The sequence below is a fragment of the Oncorhynchus kisutch genome, linkage group LG26 (genome assembly GCF_002021735.2).
Source record: "Oncorhynchus kisutch isolate 150728-3 linkage group LG26, Okis_V2, whole genome shotgun sequence".
In the NCBI taxonomy this organism is placed as follows: domain Eukaryota; kingdom Metazoa; phylum Chordata; class Actinopteri; order Salmoniformes; family Salmonidae; genus Oncorhynchus; species Oncorhynchus kisutch.
Genome location: NC_034199.2, coordinates 46,062,838 through 46,090,337, shown reverse-complemented (window position 1 = coordinate 46,090,337; position 27,500 = coordinate 46,062,838). Strand labels below are relative to the sequence as shown.

Here is a 27,500-nt window from a genome sequence, read left to right as displayed (position 1 = left end):
CTGTTTGTTGACTTGGCTTTCGAAGACCTTAGAAAGGCACGGTAGGATAGATATAGGTCTGTAGCAGTTTGGGTCAAGAGTGTCCCCCCTTTGAAGAGGGGGATGACCGCAGCTGCTTTCCAAATGTCCCTTCCAATCTAAGGCGATTATATTTGATGCATTGGGAGTGAGTGTGTGTGTGTGTGGTGGGGGTTGACTGTTACAGGTTGCTGTGGTTCCATCAGGTGGAATTTAACATGACTTTGTTGACTGAGGGCTGTTCTGACATTATCCACATTATCACACATTGTTTTATGTATCTAGTGATTCCCTCACTGCCAGCGTTTTTTAAAAAGGCACATGTGTCCCAATCACGACAGTGGCCCTCAGCCCGAGCCTAAACCATGATATTAACTGCTCTGTTAGCAGATAGATACGGACTGGTCCAAGGTCAGGGGGGAGTATCTTTCATCAAAGGATTGAAGGAAATCAATGCTCCCCTTAACTCCCCAATTAGTGGAACATTCCATTTCCTGTTTGGACTCCATGCACTTCTAACATATAATGTAATTTGGGACAAGAGAGGCAGTATACAGGTGGCCGGGAAGCATTAGTGGTAGGTTAACTATTGACATGTTATATTATGCTATGTTACTTCATAAGTAAACCTGCTAGGTCCCCACCCACTTATAGACCTGCCCCTTATTACAGCTGTAGACCTGCCCCATATAGACCTGCCCCTTATTACAGCTGTAGACCTGACCCTTATTACAGCTGTAGACCTGCCCCTTATAGACCTGCCCCTTATAGACCTGCCCCTTATTACAGCTGAGACCTGCCCCTTATAGACCTGCCCCTTATAGACCTGCCCCTTATAGACCTGCCCCTTATTACAGCTGAGACCTGCCCCTTATAGATCTGCCCCTTATTACAGCTGTAGACATGCCCCTTATAGACCTGCCCCTTATAGACCTGCCCCGTATTACAGCTGTAGACCTGCCCCTGATAGACCTTCCCCTTATAGACCTGCCCCTTATTACAGCTGAGACCTGCCCCTTATTACAGCTGTAGACCTGCCCCTTATAGACCTGCCCCTTATTACAGCTGTAGACCTGCCCCTTATAGACCTGCCCCTTATTACAGCTGAGACCTGCCCCTTATTACAGCTGTAGACCTGCCCCTTATAGACCTGCCCCTTATTACAGCTGTAGACCTGCCCCTTATAGACCTGCCCTTATTACAGCTGTAGACCTGCCCCTATAGACCTGCCCCTTATTACAGCTATAGACCTGCCCCATATCGACCTGCCCCGTATGTACAGCTGTAGACCTGACCCTTATTACAGCTGTAGACTGCCCCTTATAGACCTGCCCTTATAAGACCTGCTCGCCTTATTACAGCTGTAGACTTGCCCCTTATAGACCTCCCCTGTAGATCTGCCCCTTATTACATGTCTGTCTGTCTGTCTGTCTGTCTGTCTGTCTGTCTGTCTGTCTGTCTGTCTGTCTGTCTGTCTGTCTGTCTGTCTGTCGTCGTCTGTCTGTCTGTCTGTCTGTCTGTCTGTCTGTCTTCTTTCTGTCTGTCTGTCTGGTCTGTCTGTCTGTCTGTCTGTCTTGTCTGTCTGTCTGTCTGTCTGTCTGTCTGTCTGTCTGTCTGTCTGTCTGTCTGTCTGTCTGTCTGTTCTGGTGTCTGTCTGTCTGTCTGTCTGTCTGTCTGTCTGTCTGTCTGTCGCTGTCTGTTCTGTCTGTCTGTCTGTCTGTCTGTCTGTCTGTCTGTCTGTCTGTCTGTCTGTCTGTCTGTCTGTCTGTCTGTCTGTCTGTCTGTCTGTCTGTCTGTCTGTCTGTCTGTCTGTCTGTCTGTCTGTCTGTCTGTCTGTCTGTCTGTCTGTCTGTCTGTCTGTCTGTCTGTCTGTCTGTCTGTCTGTCTGTCTGTCTGTCTGTCTGTCTGTCTGTCTGTCTGTCTGTCTGTCTGTCTGTCTGTCTGTCTGTCTGTCTGTCTGTCTGTCTGTCTGTCTGTCTGTCTGTCTGTCTGTCTGTCTGTCTGTCTGTCTGTCTGTCTGTCTGTCTGTCTGTCTGTCTGTCTGTCTGTCTGTCTGTCTGTCTGTCTGTCTGTCTGTCTGTCTGTCTGTCTGTCTGTCTGTCTGTCTGTCTGTCTGTCTGTCTGTCTGTCTGTCTGTCTGTCTGTCTGTCTGTCTGTCTGTCTGTCTGTCTGTCTGTCTGTCTGTCTGTCTGTCTGTCTGTCTGTCTCCTTCTGCTACACGCCTCTTTAGAAATGACACATTTGTTAACACTTAATGCAAAGTGCTTGGATGGGTTTTTTAAATTTATTTATTTATTTTTAAATTTTACCTTTATTTAACCAGGTAGGCAAGTTGAGAACAAGTTCTCATTTACAATTGCGACCTGGCCAAGATAAAGCAAAGCAGTTCGACAGATAAAACGACACAGAGTTACACATGGAGTAAAAACAAACATACAGTCAATAATGCAGTATAAACAAGTCTATATACAATGTGAGCAAATGAGGTGATAAGGGAGGTAAAGGCAAAAAAGGCCGTGATGGCAAAGTAAATACAATATAGCAAGTAAAATACTGGAATGGTAGTTTTGCAATGGAAGAATGTGCAAAGTAGAAATAAAAAATAATGGGGTGCAAAGGAGCAAAATAAATAAATAAATAAAAATTAAATACAGTTGGGAAAGAGGTAGTTGTTTGGGCTAAATTATAGGTGGGCTATGTACAGGTGCAGTAATCTGTGAGCTGCTCTGACAGTTGGTGCTTAAAGCTAGTGAGGGAGATAAGTGTTTCCAGTTTCAGAGATTTTTGTAGTTCGTTCCAGTCATTGGCAGCAGAGAACTGGAAGGAGAGGCGGCCAAAGAAAGAATTGGTTTTGGGGGTGACTAGAGAGATATACCTGCTGGAGCGTGTGCTACAGGTGGGAGATGCTATGGTGACCAGCGAGCTGAGATAAGGGGGGACTTTACCTAGCAGGGTCTTGTAGATGACATGGAGCCAGTGGGTTTGGCGACGAGTATGAAGCGAGGGCCAGCCAACGAGAGCGTACAGGTCGCAATGGTGGGTAGTATATGGGGCTTTGGTGATAAAACGGATTGCACTGTGATAGACTGCATCCAATTTGTTGAGTAGGGTATTGGAGGCTATTTTGTAAATGACATCGCCAAAGTCGAGGATTGGTAGGATGGTCAGTTTTACAAGGGTATGTTTGGCAGCATGAGTGAAGGATGCTTTGTTGCGAAATAGGAAGCCAATTCTAGATTTAACTTTGGATTGGAGATGTTTGATATGGGTCTGGAAGGAGAGTTTACAGTCTAACCAGACACCTAAGTATTTGTAGTTGTCCACGTATTCTAAGTCAGAGCCGTCCAGAGTAGTGATGTTGGACAGGCGGGTAGGTGCAGGTAGCGATCGGTTGAAGAGCATGCATTTAGTTTTACTTGTATTTAAGAGCAATTGGAGGCCACGGAAGGAGAGTTGTATGGCATTGAAGCTTGCCTGGAGGGTTGTTAACACAGTGTCCAAAGAAGGGCCGGAAGTATACAGAATGGTGTCGTCTGCGTAGAGGTGGATCAGGGACTCACCAGCAGCAAGAGCGACCTCATTGATGTATACAGAGAAGAGAGTCGGTCCAAGAATTGAACCCTGTGGCACCCCCATAGAGACTGCCAGAGGTCCGGACAGCAGACCCTCCGATTTGACACACTGAACTCTATCAGAGAAGTAGTTGGTGAACCAGGCGAGGCAATCATTTGAGAAACCAAGGCTGTCGAGTCTGCCGATGAGGATATGGTGATTGACAGAGTCGAAAGCCTTGGCCAGATCAATGAATACGGCTGCACAGTAATGTTTCTTATCGATGGCGGTTAAGATATCGTTTAGGACCTTGAGCGTGGCTGAGGTGCACCCATGACCAGCTCTGAAACCGGATTGCATAGCAGAGAAGGTATGGTGAGATTCGAAATGGTCGGTAATCTGTTTGTTGACTTGGCTTTCGAAGACCTTAGAAAGGCACGGTAGGATAGATATAGGTCTGTAGCAGTTTGGGTCAAGAGTGTCCCCCCCTTTGAAGAGGGGGATGACCGCAGCTGCTTTCCAAATGTCCCTTCCAATCTAAGGCGATTATATTTGATGCATTGGGAGTGAGTGTGTGTGTGTGTGGTGGGGGTTGACTGTTACAGGTTGCTGTGGTTCCATCAGGTGGAATTTAACATGACTTTGTTGACTGAGGCTGTTCTGACATTATCCACATTATCACACATTGTTTTATGTATCTAGTGATTCCCTCACTGCCAGCGTTTTAAAAAGGCACATGTGTCCCAATCACGACAGTGGCCCTCAGCCCGAGCCTAAACCATGATATTAACTGCTCTGTTAGCAGATAGATACGGACTGGTCCAAGGTCAGGGGGAGTATCTTTCATCAAAGGATTGAAGGAAATCAATGCTCCCCTTAACTCCCCAATTAGTGGAACATTCCATTTCCTGTTTGGACTCCATGCACTTCTAACATATAATGTAATTTGGGACAAGAGAGGCAGTATACAGGTGGCCGGGAAGCATTAGTGGTAGGTTAACTATTGACATGTTATATTATGCTATGTTACTTCATAAGTAAACCTGCTAGGTCCCCACCCACTTATAGACCTGCCCCTTATTACAGCTGTAGACCTGCCCCATATAGACCTGCCCCTTATTACAGCTGTAGACCTGACCCTTATTACAGCTGTAGACCTGCCCCTTATAGACCTGCCCCTTATAGACCTGCCCCTTATTACAGCTGAGACCTGCCCCTTATAGACCTGCCCCTTATAGACCTGCCCCTTATAGACCTGCCCCTTATTACAGCTGAGACCTGCCCCTTATAGATCTGCCCCTTATTACAGCTGTAGACATGCCCCTTATAGACCTGCCCCTTATAGACCTGCCCCGTATTACAGCTGTAGACCTGCCCCTGATAGACCTTCCCCTTATAGACCTGCCCCTTATTACAGCTGAGACCTGCCCCTTATTACAGCTGTAGACCTGCCCCTTATAGACCCTGCCCCTTATTACAGCTGTAGACCTGCCCCTTATAGACCTGCCCCTTATTACAGCTGAGACCTGCCCCTTATTACAGCTGTAGACCTGCCCCTTATAGACCTGCCCCTTATTACAGCTGTAGACCTGCCCCTTATAGACCTGCCCCTTATTACAGCTGTAGACCTGCCCCTTATAGACCTGCCCCTTATTACAGCTATAGACCTGCCCCATATCGACCTGCCCCGTATTACAGCTGTAGACCTGACCCTTATTACAGCTGTAGACCTGCCCCTTATAGACCTGCCCCTTATAGACCTGCCCCTTATTACAGCTGTAGACTTGCCCCTTATAGACCTGCCCCTTATAGATCTGCCCCTTATTACATCTATAGACCTGCCCCTTATAGACCTGCCCCTTATTACAGCTATAGACCTGCCCCTTATAGACCTGCCCCTTATAGACCTGCCCCTTATAGACCTGCCCCTTATAGACCTGCCCCTTATTACAGCTGTAGACCTGCCCCTTATTACAGCTATAGACCCGCCCCTTATAGACCTGCCCTTATTACAGCTATAGACCTGCCCCTTATAGACCTGCCCCTTATTACAGCTGTAGACCTGCCCCTTATAGACCTGCCTCTTATTACAGCTATAGACCTGCCCCTTATAGACCTGCCCCTTATAGACCTGCCCGTTATTACAGCTGTAGACCTGCCCCTTATTACAGCTATAGACCCGCCCCCTTATAGACCTGCCCTTATTACAGCTGTAGACCTGGCCCTTATTACAGCTGTAGACCTGCCCCTTATTACAGCTATAGACCTGCCCCTTATAGACCTGCCCTTATTACAGCTATAGACCTGCCCCTTATAGACCTGCCCTTATTACAGCTGTAGACCTGCCCCTTATTACAGCTATAGACCTGCCCCTTATAGACCTGCCCCTTATTACAGCTGTAGACCTGCCCCTTATTACAGCTATAGACCTGCCCCTTATAGACCTGCCCTTATTACAGCTATAGACCTGCCCCTTATAGACCTGCCCCTTATAGACCTGCCCCTTATTACAGCTATAGACCTGCCCCTTATAGACCTGCCCCTTATTACAGCTGTAGACCTGCCCCTTATAGACCTGCCCCCTTATTACAGCTGTAAACCTGACCCTTATTACAGCTGTAGACCTGCCCCTTATAGACCTGCCCCTTATTACAGCTATAGACCTGCCCCTTATTACAGCTGAGACCTGCCCCTTATTACAGCTATAGACCTGCCCCTTATAGACCTGCCCCGTATTACAGCTGTAGACCTGACCCTTATTACAGCTATAGACCTGCCCCTTATAGACCTGCCCCTTATTACAGCTGTAGACCTGCCCCTTATAGACCTGCCCCTTATAGACCTGCCCCTTATAGACCCGCCCCTTATAGACCTGACCCTTATTACAGCTGTAGACCTGCCCCTTATAGACCTGCCCCATATTACAGCTATAGACCTGCCCCATATCGACCTGCCCCGTATTACAGCTGTAGACCTGACCCTTATTACAGCTGTAGACCTGCCCCTTATAGACCTGCCCCTGATTACAGCTGTAGACCTGCCCCTTATAGACCTGCCCCTTATAGACCTGCCCTTATTACAGCTATAGACCTGCCCCTTATAGACCTGCCCCTTATAGAACTGCCCCTTATTACAGCTGTAGACCTGCCCCTTATAGACCTGCCCCTTATAGACCTGCCCCTTATAGACCTGCCCCTTATTACAGCTGTAGACCTGCCCCTTATTACAGCTATAGACCCGCCCCTTATAGACCTGCCCTTATTACAGCTATAGACCTGCCCCTTATAGACCTGCCCCTTATTACAGCTGTAGACCTGCCCCTTATAGACCTGCCCCTTATTACAGCTATAGACCTGCCCCTTATAGACCTGCCCCCTTATAGACCTGCCCTTATTACAGCTGTAGACCTGCCCCTTATTACAGCTGTAGACCTGCCCCTTATTACAGCTGTAGACCTGCCCCTTATAGACCTGCCCCTCATTACAGCTGTAGACCTGCCCCTTATAGACCTGCCCCTTATTACAGCTGTAGACCTGCCCCTTATTACAGCTATAGACCTGCCCCTTATAGACCTGCCCCTTATTACAGCTGTAGACCTGCCCCTTATAGACCTGCCCCTTATAGACCTGCCCCTTATTACAGCTATAGACCTGCCCCTTATAGACCTGCCCCTTATTACAGCTGTAGACCTGCCCCATATAGACCTGCCCCTTATTGCAGCTGTAGACCTGACCCTTATTACAGCTGTAGACCTGCCCCTTATAGACCTGCCCCTTATAGACCTTCCCCTTATTACAGCTGAGACCTGCCACTTATAGACCTGTCCCTTATAGACCTGCCCCTTATAGACCTGCCCCTTATAGACCTGCCCCTTATTACAGCTGAGACCTGCCCCTTATAGACCTGCCCCTTATTACAGCTGAGACCTGCCCCTTATAGACCTGCCCCTTATTACAGCTGTAGACCTGCCCCTTATAGACCTGCCCCTTATAGACCTGCCCCTTATAGACCTGCCCCGTATTACAGCTGTAGACCTGCCCCTTATAGACCTGCCCCTTATAGACCTGCCCCTTATTACAGCTGAGACCTGCCCCTTATTACAGCTGTAGACCTGCCCCTTATAGACCTGCCCCTTATTACAGCTATAGACCTGCCCCTTATTACAGCTGAGACCTGCCCCTTATTACAGCTATAGACCTGCCCCTTATAGACCTGCCCCTTATTACAGCTGTAGACCTGCCCCTTATAGACCTGCCCCTTATTACAACTATAGACCTGCCCCATATCGACCTGCCCCGTATTACAGCTGTAGACCTGACCCTTATTACAGCTGTAGACCTGCCCCTTATAGACCTGCCCCTTATAGACCTGCCCCTTATTACAGCTATAGACCTGCCCCTTATAGACCTGCCCCTTATAGACCTGACCCTTATTACAGCTGTAGACCCGCCCCATATAGACCTGCCCCTTATAGACCTGCCCCTTATTACAGCTGTAGACCTGCCCCTTATAGACCTGCCCCTTATTACAGCTATAGACCTGCCCCATATCGACCTGCCCCGTATTACAGCTGTAGACCTGACCCTTTTTACAGCTGTAGACCTGCCACTTATAGACCTGCCCCTTATAGACCTGACCCTTATTACAGCTATAGACCTGCCCCTTATAGACCTACCCCTTATTACAGCTGTAGACCTGCCCCTTATAGACCTGCCCCTTATAGACCTGACCCTTATTACAGCTGTAGACCCGCCCCTTATAGACCTGCCCCTTATAGACCTGACCCTTATTACAGCTGTAGACCCGCCCCCATATAGACCTGCCCCTTATAGACCTGCCCCTTATTACAGCTGTAGACCTGCCCCTTATAGACCTGCCCCTTATTACAGCTATAGACCTGCCCCATATCGACCTGCCCCGTATTACAGCTGTAGACCTGACCCTTATTACAGCTGTAGACCTGCCCCTTATAGACCTGCCCCTTATTACAGCTATAGACCTGCCCCTTATAGACCTGCCCCTTATAGACCTGCCCCTTATTACAGCTGTAGACCTTCCCCTTATAGTCCTGCCCCTTATAGACCTGCCCCTTATTACAGCTGTAGACCCGCCCCTTATAGACCTGCCCTTATTACAGCTGTAGACCTGCCCCTTATAGACCTGCCCCTTATTACAGCTATAGACCTGCCCCTTATATACCTGCCCCTTATTACAGCAATAGACCTGCCCCTTATAGACCTGCCCCTTATTACAGCAATAGACCTGCCCCTTATAGACCTGCCCCTTATAGACCTGCCCCTTATAGACCTGCCCTTATTACAGCTGTAGACCTGCCCCTTATAGACCTGCCCCTTATAGACCTGCCCCTTATTACAGCTGTAGACCTGCCCCTTATTACAGCTGTAGACCTGCCCCTTATAGACCTGCCCCTTATAGACCTGCCCCTTATATACCTGCCCCTTATTACAGCAATAGACCTGCCCCTTATAGACCTGCCCCTTATTACAGCAATAGACCTGCCCCTTATAGACCTGCCCCTTATAGACCTGCCCCTTATTGACCTGCCCTTATTATAGCTGTAGACCTGCCCCTTATAGACCTGCCCCTTATTACAGCTGTAGACCTGCCCCTTATTACAGCTGTAGACCTGCCCCTTATAGACCTGCCCCTTATAGACCTGCCCCTTATTACAGCTGTAGACCTGCCCCTTATTACAGCTGTAGACCTGCCCCTTATAGACCTTCCCCTTATTACAGCTATAGACCTGCCCCTTATAGACCTGCCCCTTATAGACCTGCCCCTTATTACAGCTGTAGACCTGCCCCTTATTACAGCTGTAGACCTGCCCCTTATAGACCTTCCCCTTATTACAGCTATAGACCTGCCCCTTATAGACCTGCCCCTTATAGACCTGCCACTTATAGACCTGCCCCTTATAGACCTGCCCCTTATTACAGCTGTAGACCTGCCCCTTATAGACCTTCCCCTTATTACAGCTATAGACCTGCCCCTTATAGACCTGCCCCTTATAGACCTGCCCCTTATAGACCTGCCCCTTATAGACCTGCCCCTTATTACAGCTGTAGACCTGCCCCTTATAGACCTGCCCCTTATAGACCTGCCCCTTATAGACCTGCCCCTTATAGACCTGCCCCTTATAGACCTGCCCCTTATTACAGCTGTAGACCTGCCCCTTATAGACCTGCCCCTTATAGACCTGCCCCTTATAGACCTGCCCCTTATATACCTGCCCCTTATAGACCTGCCCCTTATTACAGCTGTAGACCTGCCCCTTATAGACCTGCCCCTTATAGACCTGCCCCTTATAGACCTGCCCCTTATAGACCTGCCCCTTATAGACCTGCCCCTTATTACAGCTGTAGACCTGCCCCTTATAGACCTGCCCCTTATAGACCTGCCCCTTATAGACCTGCCCCCTATAGACCTGCCCCTTATAGACCTGCCCCTTATAGACCTGCCCCTTATAGACCTGCCCCTTATAGACCTGCCCCTTAGAGACCCGCCCCTTATAGACCCGCCCCTTATAGACCCGCCCCTTATAGACACGCCCCTTATAGACCCGCCCCTTATAGACCTGCCCCTTATAGACCTGCCCCTTATAGACCTGCCCCTTATAGACCTGCCCCTTATAGACCCGCCCCTTATAGACCCGCCCCTTATAGACCTGCCCCTTATAGACCTGCCCCTTATAGACCTGCCCCTTATAGACCCGCCCCTTATAGACCCGCCCCTTATAGACCCGCCCCTTATAGACCCGCCCCTTATAGACCTGCCCCTTATTACAGCTGCTTTGAAAATACTATTTCACTTCACATTAAATCCAAAAGGGCTCCAGTCTATCTTTTCCCATAGCAAGTCTGCCTACGTGTGTTTGTGTGTGTGTGTGTGTGTGTTTGCGTGTGTGTGTGTGTATGTGTTTGCGTGTGTGTGTTTGCGTGTGTGTACGTGTGTGTGTGCGTGTGTTCGTGTGTGTGTTTGTGCACGTGTGTGTGTGCGAGTGTGTGTGCACGTGTGTGTGTGTGCACATGTGTGTGTGTGTGTGTGGTGACTCGGGAGTTGTAAATCAAACACTAGGCTTCCACTCAACCTATAAATCTCCACTTATAACAACACAATGCATGAACCACTAATAGGTCTGATGTCAGGACAGAGAAGTGACTTGGGTTGCTATATCTGTAGTGGAAAACATTAGTGCTTCCTGGTTCCACATCTACACCAGTCCCTGAGGGCGGCAGTATCCTGGTTCTAAATCTACACCAGTCCCTGAGGGCGGCAGTATCCTGGTTCTAAATCTACACCAGTCCCTGAGGGCTGCAGTATCCTGGTTCTAAATCTACACCAGTCCCTGAGGGCGGCAGTATCCTGGTTCTAAATCTACACCAGTCCCTGAGGGCGGCAGTATCCTGGTTCTAAATCTACACCAGTCCCTGAGCGCGGCAGTATCCTGGTTCTAAATCTACACCAGTCCCTGAGGGCGGCAGTATCCTGGTTCTAAATCTACACCAGTCCCTGAGCGCGGCAGTATCCTGGTTCTAAATCGACACCAGTCCCTGAGGGCGGCAGTATCCTGGTTCTAAATCTACACCAGTCCCTGAGGGCGGCAGTATCCTGGTTGAAGAAACAGACTTAGCAACACAATTATGTGTCAGAGAGCAATGAAAACCAAGAAGGATGTTGCCAGCCATCTAGAAATGGGGGTTTGCACCCCTGCAGTAGATTCTTTGCGTTTACACAGGCAACCCAATTCTGATATTTTGCCCGAATTGGCAAACGATCTGATCTGATTGGTCAAAATACCTATTAGTGGCAAAAGATCAGAATTGGGCTCTCTTTGAAAACACAGCCATAGACAGACACCATATGTTAGTGACAGGCTTGCTGTTGTTAGTGACAGGCTGGCTGTTGTTAGTGACAGGCTGGCTGTTGTTAGTGACAGGCTGGCTGTTGTTAGTGACAGGCTTGCTGTTGTTAGTGACAGGCTTGCTGTTGTTAGTGACAGGCTTGCTATTGTTAGTGACAGGCTTGCTGTTGTTAGTGACAGGCTTGCTGTTAGTGACAGGCTTGCTGTTGTTAGTGACAGGCTTGCTGTTAGTGACAGGCTTGCTGTTGTTAGTGACAGGCTTGCTGTTGTTAGTGACAGGCTTGCTGTTGTTAGTGACAGGCTTGCCGTTGTTAGTGACAGGCTTGCCGTTGTTAGTGACAGGCTGGCCGTTGTTAGTGACAGGCTGGCCGTTGTTAGTGACAGGCTGGCCGTTGTTAGTGACAGGCTTGCTGTTGTTAGTGACAGGCTGGCCGTTGTTAGTGACAGGCTGGCCGTTGTTAGTGACAGGCTTGCTGTTGTTATTGACAGGCTTGCTGTTGTTAGTGACAGGCTTGCTGTTGTTAGTGACAGGCTTGCTGTTGTTAGTGACAGGCTGGCCGTTGTTAGTGACAGGCTGGCTGTTGTTAGTGACAGGCTGGCCGTTGTAAGAAGACCCTCTCTATGACTCCTGTTCCTCGTGTTAGATGTTAATCAATCTCCCTGGTTTGAATGAAACATCAATTCCAATGCTTTAAGAGGCCTCATTCTAGAAGAAAAGAGTTGTGATTTTCTGTTTGTCTTCATGATGACATTCATTTTACATGTCATATCGTGTCTGTGGAAATTATAGGTCTGTATATGGTTACTATGTATGTGTGTATGTGTCTGTCGATCTGTGTGTGTGTGTGTGTGTGTGCGAATTTGTGTGTGTGTGTCTTTGTGTGTCTGCGGGATAGTATGTGGTGGGCGTCTGTATTGTTTCAGATTGACCTCTGACCTCTGTGGCTGTTTATCACTGAGACCCCCCCTCCCCTTTGGTCAGAAGGCATCTATTACGCTGACAGGCCTCCGGTCACACACACACACGCACTGGGGACAAAGGTCAAAGGTTGGCTAGGCTGAGTGGCGATGCAGCTGCCGTGACCAATGGCATTGGAGAAAGGTCATATGATTGAGCGTCTGGAGCAGCTAGTTCCACACGGTCATTACATGCAAACCTCATCGGCTACGTTGCGTTGCGCGAGCAAAATAAATGTACGCATATAGTGCACGTTATACAATCATTTCACCCACACCGCTGGACCGAGCGTCTGTGTAGCCCCGAGCGTTAAAATATAACTTGGTTCTATTTGAGACACTCCACGCGCTGTAAGTCCCCTCTCCTTATTGGATACACCAAGACAGTCGTGAAGACGACAACACCTTTTCCCCATCAGGAGACTGGAAAGATTTGGCAATGGGTCGCCAGCTCCTCAAAAAAGTTATACAGCTGCACCATCGAGAGCATCCTGACCGGTTGCATCACCGCCTGGTATGGCAACTGCTCAGCATCTGACCATAAGGCGCTAGAGAGGGTAGTGCGTATGGCCCAGTACATCACTGGGGCCAAGTTTCCTGCCATCCAGGACCTCTATACCAGGCTGTGTCAGAGGAAGGCCCAAAAATCTTCAAAGACTCCAGTCACCCAAGTCGTAGACTGTTCTCTCTGCTACCTCACGGCAAGCGATACCGGAGCACCAAGTCTAGGTCCAAAAGTCTCCTCAACAGCTTCTACCCACAAGCCATAAGACTGCTGAACAATGAATCAAAATGGACTATTTACATTGACCCACCCCCCCCCCCCTCCGCTCCATTTGTTTTGTACACTGTTGCTACTCGCTGTTTATTATCTATGTATAGTCACTTCACCCCTACCTACATGTACAAATGACCTCAACTAACCTGTACCCCTGCACATTGACTCAGTACCGTAATACACTGTACATAGCCTCCACATTGACTCTGTACCGGTACCCCCTGCATATAGCCTCCACATTGACTCTGTACCGGTACCCCCTGCATATAGCCTCCACATTTACTCTGTACCGGTACCCCCTGTATATAGCCTCCACATTGACTCTGTACCGGTACCCCCTGTATATAGCCTCCACATTGACTCTGTACCGGTATCCCCTGTATATAGCCTCCACATTGACTCTGTACCGTAATACCCTGTATATAGCCTCCACATTGACTCAGTACCAGTACCCCCTGTATATAGCCTCCACATTGACTCTGTACCGTAACACCCTGTATATAGCCTCCACATTGACTCTGTACCGTAATACCCTGTATATAGCCTCCACATTGACTCTGTACCGTAACACCCTGTATATAGCCTCCACATTGACTCTGTACCGTAATACCTTGTATATAGCCTCCACATTGACTCTGTACCGTAATACCCTGTATATAGCCTCCACATTGACTCTGTACCGTAATACCTTGTATATAGCCTTCACATTGACTCTGTACCGTAATACCCTGTATATAGCCTCCACATTGACTCAGTACCGGTATACCCCTGTATATAGCCTCCACATTGACTCAGTACCGGTACTCCCTGTATATAGCCTCCACATTGACTCTGTACCGGTATACCCCTGTATATAGCCTCCACATTGACTCTGTACCGTAATACCTTGTATATAGCCTCCACATTGACTCTGTACCGTAATACCCTGTATATAGCCTCCACATTGACTCTGTACCGTAATACCTTGTATATAGCCTTCACATTGACTCTGTACCGTAATACCCTGTATATAGCCTCCACATTGACTCAGTACCGGTATACCCCTGTATTTAGCCTCCACATTGACTCAGTACCGGTACTCCCTGTATATAGCCTCCACATTGACTCTGTACCGGTACCCCCTGTATATAGCCTCCACATTGACTCAGTACCGGTACTCCCTGTATATAGCCTCCACATTGACTCTGTACCGGTATACCCCTGTATATAGCCTCCACATTGACTCTGTACCGGTACCCCCTGTATATAGCCTCCACATTGACTCTGTACCGGTACCCCCTGTATATAGCCTCCACATTGACTCTGTACCGTAACACCCTGTATATAGCCTCCACATTGACTCTGTACCGTAACACCCTGTATATAGCCTCCACATTGACTCTGTACCGGTATACCCCTGTATATAGCCTCCACATTGACTCTGTACCGGTATACCCCTGTATATAGCCTCCAAATTGACTCTGTACCGGTACCCCTGTATATAGCCTCCACATTGACTCTGTACCGTAATACCCTGTATATAGCCTCCACATTGACTCTGTACCGTAATACCCTGTATATAGCCTCCACATTGACTCTGTACGGTACCCCTGTATATAGCCTCCACATTGACTCTGTACCGGTACCCCTTGTATATAGCCTCCACATTGACTCTGTACTGGTATACCCTGTATATAGCCTCTACATTGACTCTGTACCGTAATACCCTGTATATAGCCTCCACATTGACTCTGTACTGTAATACCCTGTATATAGCCTCCACATTGACTCTGTACCATAATACCTTGTATATAGCCTCCACATTGACTCTGTACCGTAATACCCTGCATATAGCCTCCACATTGACTCTGTACCGGTACCCCCTGCATATAGCCTCCACATTTACTCTGTACCGGTACCCCCTGGATATAGCCTCCACATTGACTCTGTACCGGTACCCCCTGTATATAGCCTCCACATTGACTCTGTACCGGTATCCCCTGTATATAGCCTCCACATTGACTCTGTACCGTAATACCCTGTATATAGCCTCCACATTGACTCAGTACCAGTACCCCCCTGTATATAGCCTCCACATTGACTCTGTACCGTAACACCCTGTATATAGCCTCCACATTGACTCTGTACCGTAACACCCTGTATATAGCCTCCACATTGACTCTGTACCGTAATACCTTGTATATAGCCTCCACATTGACTCTGTACCGGTACCCCTTGTATATAGCCTCCACATTGACTCTGTACTGGTACCCCCTGTATATAGCCTCCACATTGACTCTGTGCCGGTACCCCCTGTATATAGCCTCCACATTGACTCTGTACTGGTACCCCCTGTATATAGCCTCCACATTGACTCTGTACCGTAACACCCTGTATATAGCCTCCACATTGACTCTGTACCGGTACCCCCTGTATATAGCCTCCACATTGACTCTGTACCGTAACACCCTGTATATAGCCTCCACATTGACTCTGTACCGGTACCCCCTGTATATAGCCTCCACATTGACTCTGTACTGGTACCCCCTGTATATAGCCTACACATTGACTCTGTACTGGTACCCCTTGTATATAGCCTCCACATTGACTCTGCACCGGTACCCCTTGTATATAGCCTCCACATTGACTCTGTACTGGTACCCCCTGTATATAGCCTCCACATTGACTCTGTACCGTAACACCCTGTATATAGCCTCCACATTGACTCTGTACTGTAATACCCTGTATATAGCCTCCACATTGACTCTGTACCGTAATACCTTGTATATAGCCTCCACATTGACTCTGTACCGTAATACCCTGCATATAGCCTCCACATTGACTCTGTACCGGTACCCCCCTGCATATAGCCTCCACATTTACTCTGTACCGGTACCCCCTGGATATAGCCTCCACATTGACTCTGTACCGGTACCCCCTGTATATAGCCTCCACATTGACTCTGTACCGGTATCCCCTGTATATAGCCTCCACATTGACTCTGTACCGTAATACCCTGTATATAGCCTCCACATTGACTCAGTACCAGTACCCCCTGTATATAGCCTCCACATTGACTCTGTACCGTAACACCCTGTATATAGCCTCCACATTGACTCTGTACCGTAACACCCTGTATATAGCCTCCACATTGACTCTGTACCGTAATACCTTGTATATAGCCTCCACATTGACTCTGTACCGGTACCCCTTGTATATAGCCTCCACATTGACTCTGTACTGGTACCCCCTGTATATAGCCTCCACATTGACTCTGTGCCGGTACCCCCTGTATATAGCCTCCACATTGACTCTGTACTGGTACCCCCTGTATATAGCCTCCACATTGACTCTGTACCGTAACACCCTGTATATAGCCTCCACATTGACTCTGTACCGGTACCCCCTGTATATAGCCTCCACATTGACTCTGTACCGTAACACCCTGTATATAGCCTCCACATTGACTCTGTACCGGTACCCCCTGTATATAGCCTCCACATTGACTCTGTACTGGTACCCCCTGTATATAGCCTACACATTGACTCTGTACTGGTACCCCTTGTATATAGCCTCCACATTGACTCTGCACCGGTACCCCTTGTATATAGCCTCCACATTGACTCTGTACTGGTACCCCCTGTATATAGCCTCCACATTGACTCTGTACCGTAACACCCTGTATATAGCCTCCACATTGACTCTGTACCGTAACACCCTGTATATAGCCTCCACATTGACTCAGTACCGTAATACCCTGTATATAGCCTCCACATTGACTCAGTACCGTAACACCCTGTATATAGCCTTCACATTGACTCAGTACCGTAACACCCTGTATATAGCCTCCACATTGACTCTGTACCGTAACACCCTGTATATAGCCTCCACATTGACTCAGTACCGTAATACCCTGTATATAGCCTCCACATTGACTCAGTACCGTAACACCCTGTATATAGCCTCCACATTGACTCAGTACCGTAACACCCTGTATATAGCCTCCACATTGACTCAGTACCGTAATACCCTGTATATAGCCTCCACATTGACTCAGTACCGTAACACCCTGTATATAGCCTCCACATTGACTCTGTACCGTAATACCCTGTATATAGCCTCCACATTGACTCTGTACCGTAATACCCTGTATATAGCCTCCACATTGACTCTGTACCGTAATACCCTGTATATAGCCTCCACATTGACTCTGTACCGTAATACCCTGTATATAGCCTCCACATTGACTCTGTACCGTAATACCCTGTATATAGCCTCCACATTGACTCTGTACCGTAATACCCTGTATATAGCCTCCACATTGACTCTGTACCGTAATACCCTGTATATAGCCTCCACATTGACTCAGTACCGTAATACCCTGTATATAGCCTCCACATTGACTCTGTACCGGTACCCCCTGTATATAGCCTCCACATTGACTCTGTACCGTAATACCCTGTATATAGCCTCCACATTGACTCTGTACCGTAACACCCTGTATATAGCCTCCACATTGACTCTGTACCGTAACACCCTGTATATAGCCTCCACATTGACTCTGTACCGTAACACCCTGTATATAGCCTCCACATTGACTCTGTACCGTAATACCCTGTATATAGCCTCCACATTGACTCTGTACCGTAACACCCTGTATATAGCCTCCACATTGTTATTTTATTGTGGAACTTTATTCATTTAAAAATGTTTTACTTTAGTTTATTTAGTTAATATTTTCTTAACTCTTTTCTTTAAACAATATTGTTGGTTAAGGGCTTGTAAGTAAGCATTTCCCAGTGAGGTCTAAACTGGTTGTATTCAGCGCATGTCACAAATACATTTTGATTTTATTTGATATCAGGAAGATACCAGGAAGATATTTGGAAGATACAAACCCGATGCTTGAAAGACAAATGAGGAGAGATTCATTAAAGATAATGAATTAAAAACTAACTTGGTTTCCCGACTATCTGTGGATTAATCATCAGAGTAGAGATTTTGTATGACTCAAAATTCTATAAGGAACCAGCTGAAAAGTGCACTATATGCATGTCAGGTACACTAACAACCCAATGTTCAACTCCCAGGACAAACTAGCTAGCAACAGCTAGCTGGCTAAATGACCATGAATCTTTCATGGTATGTTTCAACCTGCCCCAAAATCAATATAGTTGGTTGGGATATTTCAACCTGTGTGTCATCATCGTCTGGTGTGGATGGACAAAAATCAACACTCACGTTGCCGGTGTAGTCAGCAAGACAAATTGTCCTGCTGCATGGCCTATCAGGCGTCGATGGAGGCTCTCAGTATTCAGATTGATTGGTTATAACGATTCTGAATATTCCCACCTAGCCTATTGGCCAATCAACACTCTCCTTTCTGTGCAGGTCAGTCACATTCAGTGTTCTTTTCATAATGGACAAAATGCTACTGGTTACCTATTAATAGGCTACAGTCAGGCATCACATATTGGTGCCAATCTTTAGTAGTCCAATGCTCCTCCAATCGATGCTGAAATTTGATGTGCGTGTGTTGTTTGTGTTTATGTTCACCTCTATGTGGGACAGTCAGTGTCTTAATCTGTGTGTTTATGTGAGTTTATGTGGGACAGTCAGTGTCTTAATCTGTGTGTTTATGTTCACCTCTATGTGGGACAGTCAGTGTCTTAATCTGTGTGTTTATGTGAGTTTATGTGGGACAGTCAGTGTGTTACAGGGATGGGACGATATATGCTAATATGGAGTATCAACCACATGACATTGACGATATATGGTTGAGATATTGTGATGTGCAAGACGATATCGTAGTAGTTTTATCAGCTAAGCTGTATCAATATAAAGTCTAAAGTAATTAACTAGGCCTTATTTTTCTCCATAAGAGTATTTGTTTATTCATGAGAAGGTGACTATAATATCATAACTAAGCACAAAAAAATAGCAGAATTATTTAATCAGGAGAAAAATGGTAATATTAGAGATGGAGAGCCCTGTGTATCCTCTCTTCAGAGGCATGCATGTCTATTGCTCTGACTCTCCAGTGTGTGTGTGTGTGTGTGTGTGTGTGCCCCCAGTGCTTAGGGCTGGTATGGACAGAGGGCAGAAGTTATGATAGAGGGGCTCAGGGTTGAAACCAACTGTGAAAACAAAAGTCTCTGTCAGCCTAATATACACAGAAAGAGACTGGGAGAGACATAATGACGGGTTACACACACACACAGAGAGACAGACAGACAGACAGACGCACACACACGCACAGAGAGACAGACAGACAGACAGACGCACACGCACAGAGACAGACAGACAGACAGACAGACAGACAGACAGACAGACAGACAGACAGACAGACAGACAGACAGACAGACAGACAGACAGACAGACAGACAGACAGACAGGGACACAGGGACACAGACAGACAGACAGACAGACAGACAGACAGACAGACAGACAGACAGACAGACAGACACAGGCACAGGCACAGGCACAGAGACAGACAGACAGGGACACAGAGACACAGACAGACAGGGACACAGAGACACAGACAGACAGGGACACAGACAGACAGACAGACAGACAGACAGACAGACACAGAGAGAGACAGACAGACAGACAGACAGACAGACAGACAGACCGACAGGGACACAGAGACACAGACAGACAGAGACACAGACAGACAGGGACACAGACAGACAGACAGACAGACAGACAGACAGACAGACAGACAGACAGACAGACAGACAGACAGACAGACAGACAGACAGACAGACAGACAGACAGACAGACAGACAGACAGACAGACAGACAGACAGACAGACACAGACACAGACACAGACACAGAGACAGACAGACAGACAGGGACACAGACAAAAGTCTCTGTCAGCCTAATATACACAGAAAGAGACTGGGAGAGACATAATGACGGGTTACACACACACACAGAGAGACAGACAGACAGACAGACAGACAGACAGACAGACAGACAGACAGACAGACAGACAGACAGACAGACAGACAGACAGACAGACAGACAGACACAGAGACAGAGACAGACAGACAGGGACACAGAGACACAGACAGACAGACAGACAGACAGACAGACAGACAGACAGACAGACAGACAGACAGACAGACAGACAGACAGACAGACAGACAGACAGACAGACAGACAGACAGACAGACAGACAGACAGAATGACAGACAGACAGACAGACAGACAGACAGACAGACAGACAGACACAGAGACAGACACAGAGACAGACAGACAGACAGGGACACAGAGACACCATATGCTGCTGCCACTCTGTACTTCAATCTACTCTTATTATTACTCCTATTATTATCGTCAGCTGAACGCTTTACCTTCACGTAGATACAGTGGGAAGACAAAAGTACCTGAGCCCTTTAGAATTACCGTCTGGTGTGTTTGTCTATTGTTGTGACTTAGATGAAGATCAGATCACATTTGATGAACAATTTATGCAGAAATACAGCTAATTCCGAAGGCATCACATACTTTATCTTGCCACTGTACACTCCATGACCAACAGTATGTGGACATCTGCTCGTCCAACATCTCACTCCAAAACAATGGGCATTAATATGGAGTTTGTCCCACCTTTTCTGCTATAACTGCCTTCACTCTTCTGGGAAGGCTTTCCACTAGATGTTGGAACATTGCTGCTATAACAGCCTTCACTCTCCTGGGAAGGCTTTCCACTAGATGTTGGAACATTGCTGCTATAGCAGCCTCCACTCTTCTGGGAAGGCTTTCTACTAGATGATGGAACATTGCTGCTATAAGAGCCTCTTGCTTCCATTCGTGAGGAAGAGTATTAGTGAGGTCGGGCACTGATGTTGGGTGATTAGGCCTGGCTCACAGTCGGTTTTCTAATTAATCCCAAAGGTGCTCGTTCGATGGGGTTGAGGTCAGGGATCTGTGCAGGCCAGTGATTAGGCGTGGCTCACAGTCGGCGTTCCAATTCATCCCAAAGGTGTTCGTACGATGAGGTTGAAGTCAGGGATCTGTGCAGGTCAGTCAAGTTCTTTCACATCGATCTCCACAAACCATTTCTGTTTGGACCTCACTTTGTGCACGGGGGCATTGTCATGCTGAAACAGGAAAGGTAGAGTTCTCCTGGTATCTGCCAAACCCAGATTTGTCCGTCAGACTGCCAGATGGTAAAGCTTGATTCATCACTCCAGAGAACGCGTTTCCACTGCTCCAGAGTCCAATGACGGCGAGCTTTACACCACTCCAGCCGACGCTTGTTGCTCCTAGACATTTCCACTTCACAATAACAGCACTTACAGTTGACCGGGGCAGCTCTAGCAGGGCAGAAATTTGACAAACTGACTTGTTGGAAAGGTGGCATCCAATGATGGCGCCACATTGAAAGTCACTGAGCTCTTCAGTAAGGCCATTCTACTGCCAATATTTGTCTACAAAGATTGCAGGGCTGTGTGCTCAATTTTTCACACCTGTCAGCAACGGATATATAGCTCCACATTGATCTGGTACTCCCTGTATATAGCTCCACATTGATCTGGTACTCCCTGTATATAGCTCCACATTGATCTGGTACTTCCTGTATATAGCTCCACATTGATCTGGTACTGGTACTCCCTGTATATAGCTCCACATTGATCTGGTACTCCCTGTATATGGCTCCACATTGATCTGGTACTCCCTGTATATAGCTCCACATTGATCTGGTACTCCCTGTATATAGCTCCACATTGATCTGGTACTGGTACTCCCTGTATATAGCTCCACATTGATCTGGTACTTCCTGTATATAGCTCCACATTGATCTGGTACTTCCTGTATATAGCTCCACATTGATCTGGTACTTCCTGTATATAGCTCCACATTGATCTGGTACTTCCTGTATATAGCTCCACATTGATCTGGTACTTCCTGTATATAGCTCCATATTGATCTGGTACTTCCTGTATATAGCTCCACATTGATCTGGTACTTCCTGTATATAGCTCCACATTGATCTGGTACTTCCTGTATATAGCTCCACATTGATCTGGTACTTCCTGTATATAGCTCCACATTGATCTGGTACTTCCTGTATATAGCTCCACATTGATCTGGTACTTCCTGTATATAGCTCCACATTGATCTGGTACTTCCTGTATATAGCTCCACATTGATCTGGTACTTCCTGTATATAGCTCCACATTGATCTGGTACTTCCTGTATATAGCTCCACATTGATCTGGTACTTCCTGTATATAGCTCCACATTGATCTGGTACTTCCTGTATATAGCTCCACATTGATCTGGTACTTCCTGTATATAGCTCCACATTGATCTGGTACTTCCTGTATATAGCTCCATATTGATCTGGTACTTCCTGTATATAGCTCCACATTGATCTGGTACTTCCTGTATATAGCTCCACATTGATCTGGTACTTCCTGTATATAGCTCCACATTGATCTGGTACTTCCTGTATATAGCTCCACATTGATCTGGTACTTCCTGTATATAGCTCCACATTGATCTGGTACTCCCTGTATATATCTCCATATTGATCTGGTGCTGGTACTCCCTGTATATAGCTCCACATTGATCTGTACTTCCTGTATATAGCTCCACATTGATCTGGTACTTCCTGTATATAGCTCCATATTGATCTGGTACTTCCTGTATATAGCTCCACATTGATCTGGTACTTCCTGTATATAGCTCCACATTGATCTGGTACTTCCTGTATATAGCTCCACATTGATCTGGTACTTCCTGTATATAGCTCCACATTGATCTGGTACTTCCTGTATATATCTCCATTCTTGTGTATTGTATTCCTTTTGTGCCACTATTTTTAACTGCATCGTTGAGAACGGCTCGTAAGAAAGCATTTCAGAGTCTACACTTTCTTACGCTGTATTCGGCGCATGTGTGGCTGGCTTATCTAAAATATGAGTATAACATTTTCAACATGTCCTTCAAATCTGTCTCCTTCTCAGGCATCTACATTCTGTGTCTGCTAGTTGAATTGCTTTCACTGACTGCGGCTCTCTTCACTAAACACACATAACATGTTGGACAGAGGTGAGCTTCATATTCAATGAAAGGACTCAATCAAGCAAACTGATGATTTTTACAAGGCTGTTCCTGTCTGGAACAATAGGAAGTCACATTGCTTTCACTCCAACCGTCTCAATCACTTTCACACTCTGTCTTTCTCTCTTATCGTTCCCTTTCTCTCCTGTCTTTGTCTGTTCAGGGCATCTGCCTTCAGACCCGGAGAGAAACAGACAGAGAGAGAGAGAGAGAGAGATACACAGAGAGAGAATAGAGAGAGATACACAGAGAGAGAGAGACACAGAGAGAGAGAGAGACACACACAGCGAGAGAGACACACAGCGAGAGAGACAGAGAGAGAGAGATACAGAAAGATAGAGACACACAGAGAGAGAGATAGACACAAAGACAGAGAGGCACAAAGAGAGAGACACAGAGAGAGACTGAGAGAGAGAGAGAGTGTGCATGTGTATGTGTGTGTGTCAGTCTGTCTGTGTCTGTCTGTGTTCCCACCCTGTTCCCCTGCAGAGACAGAGACAATGGTAGGCAGAGGCAGCAAGAGGTGACACAGGAAAGACAGGGGGAAAGCCAGTGTGTCTGTGTGTGTGTGTGTGGCCCTTCACATCCTGTGGCAGGCTGTGCCATAACGCTGCTTCCTGAGGCCAGATTAATGGTCTAATATTGGACATAATCCTACCATTGTGAAAAGGTATTTTACCCAACACACACTGAGATGCCTGTCTACCCTAAACACCTCCATGCAGAGTAGCAGCTACACTAAAACACCGCCCTGGGGACAACTCAACACAACACTGGGCCATACTGCTACTAGCCACATACAGTCAAGTTAGGTTGACACACACACACAAACACACACACACACACACACACACAAACGTCTGTCTACCCTAAGGTCCTCCATGCAGAGTAGCAGCTCCACAGCTCTACCCCTGTACTAAAACATCACGCTGGGGAGTCCTCAACCCAACACTGAGCCTCACTGCTACGAGCTCCAAACAGTGTGTTGAGAGGTACTAAAACATCATGCTGGGGAGTCCTCAACCCAACACTGGGCCTCACTGCTACTAGCACCAAATAGTGTGATGAGAGGTAGAACATGTTGCAGTGTGTTCATTGTGTTGAGAGGTAGAACATGTTGCAGTGTGTTCAGTGTGATGAGAGGTAGAACATGTTGCAGTGTGTTCAGTGTGATGAGAGGTAGAACATGTTGCAGTGTGTTCAGTGTGTTGATTGGTAGAACATGTTGCAGTTTGTTGAGAGGTAGAACATGTTGCAGTGTGTTGAGAGGTAGAACATGTGGCAGTGTGTTGCAGTGTGATGAGAGGTAGAACATGTTGCAGTGTGTTGAGAGGTAGAACATGTGGCAGTGTGTTGCAGTGTGATGAGAGGTAGAACATGTTGCAGTGTGATGAGAGGTAGAACATGTTGTAGTGTGTTGAGAGGTAGAACATGTTGCAGTGTGTTCAGTGTGTTGATTGGTAGAGCATGTTGCAGTGTGTTGCAGTGTGTTGAGAGGTAGAACATGTTACAGTGTGATGAGAGGTAGAACATGTTGCAGTGTGATGAGAGGTAGAACATGTTGTAGTGTGTTGAGAGGTAGAACATGTTGCAGTGTGTTCAGTGTGTTGATTGGTAGAGCATGTTGCAGTGTGTTGCAGTGTGTTGAGAGGTAGAACATGTTACAGTGTGATGAGAGGTAGAACATGTTGCAATGTGATGAGAGGTAGAACATGTTGCAATGTGATGAGAGGTAGAACATGTTGCAATGTGATGAGAGGTAGAACATGTTGCAATGTGATGAGAGGTAGAACATGTTGCAATGTGATGAGAGGTAGAACATGTTGCAGTGTGATGAAAGGTAGAACATGTTGCAATGTGATGAGAGGTAGAACATGTTGCAATGTGATGAGAGGTAGAACATGTTGCAATGTGATGAGAGGTAGAACATGTTGCAGTGTGATGAAAGGTAGAACATGTTGTAGTGTGATGAAAGGTAGAACATGTTGCAATGTGATGAGAGGTAGAACATGTTGCAATGTGATGAGAGGTAGAACATGTTGCAGTGTGATGAAAGGTAGAACATGTTGCAATGTGATGAGAGGTAGAACATGTTGCAGTGTGTTCAGTGTGATGAGAGGTAGAACATGTTGCAGTGTGTTCAGTGTGATGAGAGGTAGAACATGTTGCAGTGTGATGAGAGGTAGAACATGTTGCAGTGTGTTCAGTGTGATGAGAGGTAGAACATGTTGCAGTGTGTTCAGTGTGATGAGAGGTAGAACATGTTGCAGTGTGTTCAGTGTGTTGAGAGGTAGAACATGTTGCAGTGTGATGAGAGGTAGAACATGTTGTAGTGTGTTCAGTGTGTTGAGAGGTAGAACATGTTGCAGTGTGATGAGAGGTAGAACATGTTGCAGTGTGTTGAGAGGTAGAACATGTTGCAGTGTGTTCAGTGTGATGAGAGGTAGAACATGTTGCAGTGTGTTCAATGTGTTGAGAGGTAGAACATGTTGCAGTGTGATGAGAGGTAGAACATGTTGCAGTGTGTTGAGAGGTAGAACATGTTGCAGTGTGATGAGAGGTAGAACTTGTTGCAGTGTGATGAGAGGTAGAACATGTTGCAGTGTGTTCAGTGTGATGAGAGGTAGAACATGTTGCAGTGTGTTCAGTGTGATGAGAGGTAGAACATGTTGCAGTGTGATGAGAGGTAGAACATGTTGCAGTGTGATGAGAGGTAGAACATGTTGCAGTGTGATGAGAGGTAGAACATGTTGCAGTGTGTTCAGTGTGATGAGAGGTAGAACATGTTGCAGTGTGTTCAGTGTGATGAGAGGTAGAACATGTTGCAGTGTGTTCAGTGTGATGAGAGGTAGAACATGTTGCAGTGTGTTCAGTGTGATGAGAGGTAGAACATGTTGCAGTGTGTTGAGAGGTAGAACATGTTACAGTGTGTTCAGTGTGATGAGAGGTAGAACATGTTGCAGTGTGTTCAGTGTGATGAGAGGTAGAACATGTTGCAGTGTGTTCAGTGTGTTGAGAGGTAGAACATGTTGCAGTGTGTTGAGAGGTAGAACATGTTGCAGTGTGTTCAGTGTGATGAGAGGTTGAACATGTTGCAGTGTGTTGAGAGGTAGAACATGTTGCAGTGTATTGAGAGGTAGAACATGTTGCAGTGTGATCAGTGTGTTGAGAGGTAGAACATGTTGCAGTGTGTTGAGAGGTAGAACATGTTGCAGTGTGTTCAGTGTGATGAGAGGTAGAACATGTTGCAGTGTGTTCAGTGTGATGAGAGGTAGAACATGTTGCAGTGTGATGAGAGGTAGAACATGTTGCAGTGTGTTGAGAGGTAGAACATGTTGCAGTGTGATGAGAGGTAGAACTTGTTGCAGTGTGATGAGAGGTAGAACATGTTGCAGTGTGTTCAGTGTGATGAGAGGTAGAACATGTTGCAGTGTGTTCAGTGTGATGAGAGGTAGAACATGTTGCAGTGTGATGAGAGGTAGAACATGTTCCAGTGTGATGAGAGGTAGAACATGTTGCAGTGTGATGAGAGGTAGAACATGTTGCAGTGTGTTCAGTGTGATGAGAGGTAGAACATGTTGCAGTGTGTTCAGTGTGATGAGAGGTAGAACATGTTGCAGTGTGTTGAGAGGTAGAACATGTTACAGTGTGTTCAGTGTGATGAGAGGTAGAACATGTTGCAGTGTGTTCAGTGTGATGAGAGGTAGAACATGTTGCAGTGTGTTCAGTGTGTTGAGAGGTAGAACATGTTGCAGTGTGTTGAGAGGTAGAACATGTTGCAGTGTGTTCAGTGTGATGAGAGGTAGAACATGTTGCAGTGTGTTGAGAGGTAGAACATGTTGCAGTGTGATGAGAGGTAGAACATGTTGCAGTGTGTTGAGAGGTAGAACATGTTGCAGTGTGTTCAGTGTGATGAGAGGTAGAACATGTTGCAGTGTGTTGAGAGGTAGAACATGTTGCAGTGTGTTGAGAGGTAGAACATGTTGCAGTGTGATCAGTGTGTTGAGAGGTAGAACATGTTGCAGTGTGTTGAGAGGTAGAACATGTTGCAGTGTGTTCAGTGTGATGAGAGGTAGAACATGTTGCAGTGTGTTCAGTGTGATGAGAGGTAGAACATGTTGCAGTGTGTTCAGTGTGATGAGAGGTAGAACATGTTGCAGTGTGATGAGAGGTAGAACATGTTGCAGTGTGTTGAGAGGTAGAACATGTTGCAGTGTGTTCAGTGTGTTGGATAGCTGCTGGTGCAAGGTGAGATG

The 27,500-nt window shown here is 46.8% G+C and overlaps 1 protein-coding gene across 1 annotated transcript in view; it reads right to left on the bottom strand.

The window, feature by feature from the left end:
- The window catches only part of fam124a (family with sequence similarity 124 member A), a 66,183-nt gene that overhangs the window by 31,571 nt on the left and 7,112 nt on the right, over positions 1-27,500 (bottom strand). The window lies entirely within an intron of this gene.